A 9955-nucleotide genomic window follows, 5' to 3' on the forward strand; every position below is an offset into this window, starting at 1 on the left:
AATCAGCAAGTCTTTAAAGTAAAAACAAAAGAAATAGTAAATAATAAATGTATAATAGGTCTCTTAAGACAAACAAATACAGAATGTAGATATACAAAAATGTACAAGAACTTCGAATTAAATTATATTGAACCCAACATTATAATAACATGGAATTTACCAAAAACTTTGTTAAATCAGAATTGTATAAATAAAGATCTAATAGCAGAAGGAAACAATATAATAAAAGTATTCAACTGTTCTATACAAATAGAAGATGTAATAATAACAAATACTATGCTTGATTACACCCGAACTATTTATGTAAACAACAACATAACTAAACTCGAACCTTTATCGTATATCGTAGCCAAAGAAATATTCCAAAACCACTCAAAACAATATTTTAAAATTCAAACAATTTTACTAATACTACTAGTAGTAATAATTATTATTATAATCATATATTTGATTTATAAATTTAAGAACATCCCAAAAAGGATAATAATTAATTATAAAAAACAAAAGGTTATAACTCCCGAAGAAGAAACTATAAGTTCAGAGAATAAAGAACATGACCTACAGTTATACCCCAAACTAACCGCCTGAGGACAGGCTAAATTCTTAAGGATGGGGAAGTAACATATCAACAAAATTTCTTTAAGTGTATATCAGTAAATTTTGTAAACCAATTTTGTAAACCGAAGCTGAAGCCTTTTGTATTGAAATTCGTAATCCAGCTGCAAATTGCATCATTCCAATTTTTGTAAAAACATAAACATTTAATTTTTCAATTCGGCTGAAAACAGTCTCATTTAAGATTTCCAATTTCTAAGAGCCACTTCAGATTGAAAACCAAAACAATATTTTGGTAAACAGAATCCCGACTCAAATCTTTCTCACTCCTTTTAAGTGAAATAAAACTAAACAGCTCAAACCATTCTTAAATGGGCATCCACTTCACAGGAAATTTCACATTTTCTTGTCACCTCGATTAATTGAGACCCAAAGTCTTCCACGTCAACTGACACCTCAAGTAATAGGTTCCGACTCAATCGATTTCCTTCAGAAAACAAAGCCTCTCTGAGAGAAAAGCTTCTTTCGAGCTTTGATCTGCAAAAAGCTTCAGCAAGGGTAGCTATAAAAGGGACTTAGAGCCCCAAAGTTAAGTTAGTTCTGAAACTCCAAAAATTCTAAGCAGTTTTAAAAAAATCACACTGTATCAAAAACGGAACTCTCATAAAAATATATTTTTTAAAACTATTTTTGAAGAAGATATTTAATTATATAGTACACAAAAAAAATACACTGAAAATAAACTTTTTTTTTAAGAAAAAAAAAATTATTTTTAAAAATTTGCTCGATTGGTCCTTTTAATATTGCACGTGGAGATAGCTTTTGAGATGACGCAACTTTTGATATATTGCTCATATCTGGCAAAATCCGTTAACTCAAGATATAGTCCTGTAAGTGCAGCACCCTTTTGTGCAGCCTCCTGTGAAGCTTGCATTTACTTATACATACATGTGTGTAGTTGATTGGCAACTTTGCTTTTTGGAGTCTGCATATATTTGGTCAATACCCTAAAATATATGGAGTATATCTTTTCACATTCTAGTTTATTTATTTAAAAATAAAATCCAAATAAAAAAAGGCTTAAAAAGTAAAATATAAAAATTGACTCAATTAGGACTCGAACCCAGGCCCAGGTGTTAGGAACGACGTGTTAGGAACGACGACGCTCTCCACTCGGCCAACCTCGAACTTTGTTGGTTCAGGCAAATTTTAATCTAATTCTGCTTTGTGTTTCAGTGTCTCATGTCTTAATTAGAAGACTTACAAATGCACAATTTTACGAGTAGAAAGCTTTATATGCAAATTATATGTTTTAATTCCCGATTTAAAATAAAAAAATAAAAATTAGGATTTTTATTTTATAAATTTTATTATTAAATTCAAGAATGAGTTATAAAGATATCCTATTGGATTGATCGTAGATTATAAACTGATTTTACAAATTCAATTTTCTTATAACTATAGCTTTTATCGGTGACAGCGACGCTGGCAGCATAGATGGACTTTGGTTGAATAGTTTTGATTGGTCAGAGTTTTATGCTGACATGTAGGTTCCCAGGATGGGCACTTGTTTATGAATTTGGAGCAAAAAGGGGTTTGATGTTTACGTCTACTGTCGTCGATAAAGGCGTGTGAATGGTTTAAGTCTATGTTTATGTCTGGATGCCAATGATAATGCTATGGGAAAGGGTTTGTGTCTAGCCTATTTGAATTATTCCCACAGTAGGCTCTGGAATGTTGTTTATATATGATTCGATAGGTATGGCAGGGTATACTGGTTTTATGGAGGATTCGTTATCTAGGGTATTTGCAGATACATTAAGTGTATCTGTGGATACACTACTCGCCCCTCCTTTAGAAATTTCAACATCCTTGTTGAATTCGACAACAATTTCTTTGTGGTTGGCTAAACGCTTATAAGTGAATATTATATAAATTGTTATGCTTACAACTATAAGTATTAGGCTTATAAATACAATCCATTTGTAGACAATATCTTGTTTTTGTTGTTTGATTAATGATTCTTTAAGTTTTAAAATTGGTGTTGGTTCATGTAGAGTTACATTGGTACTTGACAATATTATTTTATATTCATTTATATTCTTTGAAGTAGTGAATTTGATATTGCTTATTTCAAGTGTACATTGGCTTAATTGTATAATATTATTTCCTTCAATTGTTTTATTAAATAATTCACAATTTTGGTTAATTCGCGTTTTACTTAAATTATATGTTATTACAATATTTGGTTCAATGTATTTTATAAATTCTTTTTCTGAAATAAAAGTGTGTTGACAAATTGCTAATTGATTTGTAAGGATCTTTGAAATACATTGGTCAGTTACTAAATATTTTTGATCCATTACATCCACTAAAGGATTTGCAGAATTTTCCAAATAATAAACACTTTTATTATTATTCATAAAATATTCAAATTTATCATTTATGTCAATTTGGCGGCCTAAATTATCTGGATATTTAATTATTCTGTATTTTTGAGTTTCATTAAAAGATGTTGGTATATGGGCTAAAATAAAAGTATTTTTGGTTTGACTGCATATCCAAGCTGAAGTCTTTATTGATAATAATTTTTCTTCATTAATGTCATCTAACTCTTCATGTTTTAATATTTTAGGATTAAATATTCCAATTCTTGTTAACTGAATCCCCATTTGTAAATCTTCAATGTATTCTAGAAAAATGTGTAAAGAGTATCTAAAAAGGTGCAAGGCCTCATTTTCCTCTTCTTCCCGTATTAATTTATTTATGTCTTCTGTATGTTTATTTATTATACCAATGATTTCATTAAATTCTGAATTTTCTATCATATTTTCTTTTATATTATTTAATTTTACTTCTAATTCTTTTTTATCTTCTTCTGTTAGTGTACCAAACAAATATTTGTGAGCTGATCCTACAATATTTACTAATCCCCGTTTTTGTCTATTTGATGGGATAATCCCTTTTATTTCATGTTTTAATTGTTTAAGTGCTAATGCTATATCTGGAATTGTTTTATATAAATTTTCATATTTTATAAATTCTTGGTATGTATTTAATATTTTTGTTTGATTTATTTCTATCATGTGGTGTTCGTAATTAAGAGGTATTTTTATAGTTCCTGTATTCAATAGTAAATAGCCATTTTTTGAAGTAATTGGGACAATACTAATTTGTTGAGCCGTTATTAATGGTAACGTTGTCCATGGTACTATTATTATCACTTTCAATATCAGAGTCAGAATTTTCAACATTTCTGGAATAACGAGAAAAATTGCGTTTTTTAAGTTTTTTAAATTTACTTTTGTGTTTTATTACTTTGTGACCCCTATTTATTTCCTGCCAGTGTTTTTCATCTTTTTGTATAATTTTTCCTGTTTTCTTAAATGGATTAACAAGTTTCGGCTTACGTTTCATATCTTTTTCAACTTTTGCATAATTTAAATCTACCTCATACTCTTCCCGTTTTTCATTAATTTTATCAATTTTTGATTCTTTTATTTTTTGGACATTTTTATTAGGTTTCATACCGAAAATAAATATTTCAGCAGGTGTTCTACCTGTAGTGTCATGTGTTATTTCATGATTATAAACATATGTAGCTGTTGAGCTATTAATAGTTTTTAATAGCAACCGAATAACTATACGCGTTTCAAATTATAGTTTCAATATATTTATTTTGGGCTCAATTTAACCCTAATACAAGCGGCTCCAATAAACTCCAAATCACAACAAACGCCAAAACAAGAGCTTGCGCAGAAGCTCAACTAAAGCTCCCCAAAGCGCATACGCTACAAATGCCAATAAAACGCATGCGAAACTGGGGACAAAACAGAGACGAAACATGCTGATAACAACAGCTGCAGCTTAGCATATTATAATTATTTTAGATGAATTCTTTGGTGGCTGCTTGGCCCAACATCCTCCCCCCATTGAAGGGTTAGCCTTCAATAACAATGTCGGAAGGGGCAGCAGTCACATTATTGCAGAGGTTGTTCCATGGGTTGTCCTCCCTACCACAGAGCGCCGACACATCCCGTGATAGTCCACCGTGGCCAGAAAACACCCAGCCAAATCGAGTGTTCTGAGCAATTGGGAGCCCGTGACCTAACTGGATTTGGCCAGCCGACAACAGGTCAAAGAATAAGCCGGCTCCAATCAGCAGGTCCACTCGCTGCGTTTTGTGGAAGTTGGGGTCAGCTAGGTCCATATTACCAGGAATCTTCCAGCCCGAAGCATCTATGTCCTGGCTGGGCTGATAGTCCGTTATATGTGAAGCCACAACAGCCTCAATTTCCACTGAATATGTGCTAAGGCGGGACTTCAAGCACACATTAACCGATGCTCCATCTGTTTCAAATCCAGCGCCGCCGAAACCGGCCACCGTTGTGGAGCATTTGGAGCGGCCAAGCTGAAGTTCATTCGCCAGCCGCGACGAGATGAGATGTACTTGTGAACCGGAATCCAGTAACGCTCGGCAAGGCAGGAAGTCTCCAGATCGACCACGAACGAGTACATTTGCTGTTGGCAGGAGCACTAGCTCAGCATTGCGATCCTGGTTCATAACAGGGTTGATTGAGCGGGATGGGTTCGCACCAGCAACTGCACCGATGGGACGTGGAACTCGTGCGGGTGAAACCTGCCCGCGAGGGTGCAACAGAATATGATGACGGTGATTGCACGTCGAGCAGCGGGAAGCTGAGCATCCGCGAGCGAGATGGCCATCCTCCAGACAAACAAAACAGCGAGCCAGACGCCGCACTTCGTCGTATCGTTCCTCAATTGGCAAAGCACTGAACTTTGGACAAGCTGGAAGCTCGTGCGCCGAAACACCACACAGGGCGCATAGAACAGGACTGGCGTTAATAACCATGCACGAGGATCGGTTATTGGACGATCTACCTCGGCCTACTTGGTTAACTGGTGAATACGCCAAAGAAAAGTCAACGCTTTCGAGAGTCCGGCACCTTTGCTCTAAGAATCGTGCCATAGACTCCCAAGCTGGAAGGCTGTCATCAGTGCTTCCTGCCAGAGAGTCTTCCCATTTGGCCTTTGTAGCGGGGTCCAGCTTTTGGAAGAGGATCTGGATGAGGAGGCACCCTTGAATTTCGGCCGACGTCCCGGAACTCATGAGGGCCCGCATATGTCCATTGAATCGGTCGGATAACTCCCGAAGAGTAGCAACGGATCCCGGCTCAACCACCCTTAGCTGCAGGATCTCGTTGATGTGAGCCTGGAAGATTAACCGACGGTTGCTGAAACGGTTGCGCAAAAGGTCAAGGGCAACATCATAGTTAGCGTCGGTAATCTCTAGCGCCCTCACAGTCTCCAGGGCTGAGTCCCGCAGGCAGGAAATGAGCCACCTGAGCTTCTCCATCTTGGTCAAGTGCGGGTGACTGTCGATGGTTGTCCTAAATAGGGCGCAGAAATCCGGCCAATCGGCATAGCCGCCGCTGAATGTTGGCATCGGCAACGGTGGCAAGGAGGGGGCTGGTTTGTATGGCATTGGCGATACACTGGCACCGTCGAGAAGTGTGGAGTGGACAGCGATTCTCATGGAGCGCTTGGCAACCTCCACCTGAATTTCCACTTCCACATCAGTCGCCAGCTGCGAGAATCTCCAATACAAATCACTCCCGATCTCGCTAAAATTAAGCTCCTCCAATTCTTCTTGAAGCGCGGTGAACCGCTCACGCAAACGCTTCTCCACTGACTCCAGCGCCATAATAGTACAATCCTCAGTCCGCGCCGCAGCCTTCACTTTATGATGCAGCGCCTCCATCTCCTGGCAGGTGACCTCTGCTCTTCTCCGCAGCATCCTTTCCCGGTTCGCGGCAGCAGCTCCAATAGTCTCAGCTCCAGACTCCATTATTTGATTAAAATGCAACTTGTAACAACAACAAGGGCGTTTTCTTGGCACTTTTAATGTTGATCACAATAATCAACCGGGATGAGATCACGTCGGGGTCACCAAATGTTGAGCTATTAATAGTTTTTAATAGCAACCGAATAACTATACGCGTTTCAAATTATAGTTTCAATATATTTATTTTGGGCTCAATTTAACCCTAATACAAGCGGCTCCAATAAACTCCAAATCACAACAAACGCCAAAACAAGAGCTTGCGCAGAAGCTCAACTAAAGCTCCCCAAAGCGCATACGCTACAAATGCCAATAAAACGCATGCGAAACTGGGGACAAAACAGAGACGAAACATGCTGATAACAACAGCTGCAGCTTAGCATATTATAATTATTTTAGATGAATTCTTTGGTGGCTGCTTGGCCCAACAGTAGCTTTTTCGATATTCATGAGCTTGTCTTCAGCATCATTAAGTGTATTTATGATTCGTAATTTTTCATTAATTGTTTTGTGAACTCTTTCTATATCAGCTATACCATTCTTGCTACTAGTAATTTCGATCTCAATATTTTCTTTTTCTAACCAATTTTGTAATGATTTGCATACTAATCCGGGATCTTGATCCATTTTTATTATTTTTGGTTTACCTAACATATTAAATATTTTAAGTAATGCTTTTTTACTTTCGATCCAATCTGTGGTATGAGTTTCTATAATTGAAACAAATTTTGAATAGATATCAATACAAGTTAAAAATTTTCTTTGATCAATAAAATAATAGTCAATTACATATTTTTCACGGATATTTTTACTTTCAGGGGTTTTTTCAAATGTTAATGCTACTTTTCTATGTTCTGCCTTGCATAAATTACAAATATCGCATTTATTAATTATATTTTGGATTAATTTTTGTGCATCTGGAAAATAGTATTTAGCTTTAAAATCTTCATATGTTTTTTTAATACCTTGATGAATAGTTTTCTCATGAATATTAATTACTTTCTCGTGAAAATCTGCGTAGGTAGATATATTAGGAAGTATTACTGATGTTTTCATTAATTTTGTTCCCAAATTTGGTTTAATTAATTCCATGAAAGCCCTTTGAAATATTGCGAAATCTTCGTCATTATTTATGTACATTACAAAATTGTGTCCACATACAAATTTAAGAATAATATCTTTTGCTGTACGTTCCGTCATGTTACTATATTTTATTGTATTAATTGTTTTATTAAAATACCGGACTAATTCATTACTATCTTCATTTCCCTTTTCAAATATTAATTGGTGACTGAAAACATTAATTGGACGCTCTGTAATCTGAATACAATTGCCATTATCTTCTTGGGCGCTATGTATAGTAGCTCCTGTGCTTTGTAAATCATCTTCGTTTTGAAATGTTTCTTCTAGTTGTTCATTATTTGATTCTTTTTTAGGTAGCCTAGATAAGGCGTCTGCTACATAATTTTCCTTTCCTTTAATGTAATTCATACCACAATCATATTGACTAAGATATATTTTCCTTTTTTGTAATTTCATATTAGGTTCTTTAATATTGTGTAACCAAACTAGTGGTTTATGATCGGATGTAATTTTAAATTTTCTTCCAAATAGATAGGGTCGGAAGTACTTAGTTGCCCAGACTACGGCTAATAACTCTTTTTCGATAGTTGAATAATTTATTTCATGATCATTTAATGTTCTACTTGCATAGCAAACTGGTCTACCTTCTTGAGCTAGGACAGCTCCTAAAGCATAATTACTAGCATCAGCAGTTAATTCAAATGTTTTTTCAAAATCTGGATATCTAAGGATTGGATCATTTGTAATTAGTGTTTTTAATTTTTCAAATGCTTCAACGTAATTATTATCTTTGACATTTATTTTTGAACCCTTCTTAAGGCACTGGGTCATTGGTTTAGCAATTTTTGCAAATTCTCTAACAAACTTTCGGTAAAATCCACAAAGACCAATAAATGATTTAATTTGTTTAGGAGTACTTGGAATTTTAAAATCGTGAATAGCTTGAATTTTATTTGGGTTTGTTTTAATTCCTTCAGTAGTAATTATATGGCCTAAAAATTCTGTTTCTCTTTTCATTTTTTTTTTTTTTTTTTTTATTAAACTTTGCTTTTATTTATTGGATCTTCTCTTAATTTTGAGACTAACAATAAGTTTTCAAATCTTAACATTAACATTTAACTAACAGTAGACTAAGACTGCATTCTGGTTGCACGTTCCTCAAGACGGTCGCTGGGTGGGTAGGTCATTCCGACGAAGTCGTGATTGGTTACTCAACCTTGTTAGACCTCTCGCCAGGTGGTTAGGGTGCGACAATAGCTTGCTAAAGTACTTTTCCTTCTGTTCTGCGATCACATCTTTGACTGGAAGAATGTTTAAGTCGCGATGTATGTTTTCGTTGCGAACGTACCAAGGTGCCCCGGTGATTGTTCTCAAGATCTTCGACTGAGCTCGCTGGACTATGTCAATATTGCTATTGCTGGCATTCCCCCATAACTGGGAGCCGTACATCCATATAGGTTTAAGTACCGAGTTATACAGCAGGACTTTATATTCAAGGCAAAGGGGAGACCGAGCGTTGATAAGCCAATGAAGGCTGCTGGCTTTTAGCTTTAGGTGGGTTCTTTTAGCTTCTATGTGCCGACGCCATGTGAGTCTTCTATCGAGGTGTACTCCTGATATGTTACCTCGTTTGCTTGCGGGAGTAGGGTGTTGTTTAGCGTAAGGGGCGGGCAGTTTTGCCTATTCAAGGTGAACGTAACGTGCATGCATTTTTGTTCGTTTACTTTAATTCGCCAGTCTGATAGCCATTTTTCAACATCCACCAGATGAAGAGCTAGCTGCGCAGTTGCTTGCATCGGGCATTTTGAGCGGCTAAGAATAGCTGTATCATCAGCAAACGTAGATGTTGTTAATCGTGTGCTTGTCGGGATGTCTGCTGTGTAGAGAACATATAATGTTGGTCCGAGTACGCTTCCTTGAGGAACTGCAGCTCCAACAGTGAATTCGTCAGATATATCAGTGTTGCACCTCACAGCAAATTTTCTGTCGTAGAGGTAAGACTCTAAAAGCTTGTGGGTATTACAAGGGAGCATTGTCTTGATTTTGTACATTAGACCTTCTAGCCAGACTCTATCAAATGCTTGAGAGACATCTAGAAATATTGCGGTACAGTACTCGCGTTTTTCGAATGCATTCCGAATTTCTGCTGTTATCCGGTTGACCTGCTCAATTGTACCGTGCTTTTCACGAAACCCAAACTGATGTGACGGGATTCCTTCCTGGATCCTTAGGTATGTGTTTATTCGAGTCAGAATGCATTTCTCAAAGAGTTTAGATAAGCATGAAAGTAGGCTTATAGGTCTATACGACGTGGGAATTGTGTGGTCTTTTCCCGGCTTTGCTATCATTATTATAATTGACTTTTTCCATCTCGCTGGAAAGTGGCCAAGTTTTGCGATGGCATTGAAGAGCTGGGTGATAGTGCAGACGGCGCAATATGGAAGCTCAATGATC

Source organism: Drosophila ananassae, chromosome 3R (genome assembly GCF_017639315.1).
Source record: "Drosophila ananassae strain 14024-0371.13 chromosome 3R, ASM1763931v2, whole genome shotgun sequence".
NCBI lineage: Eukaryota > Metazoa > Arthropoda > Insecta > Diptera > Drosophilidae > Drosophila > Drosophila ananassae.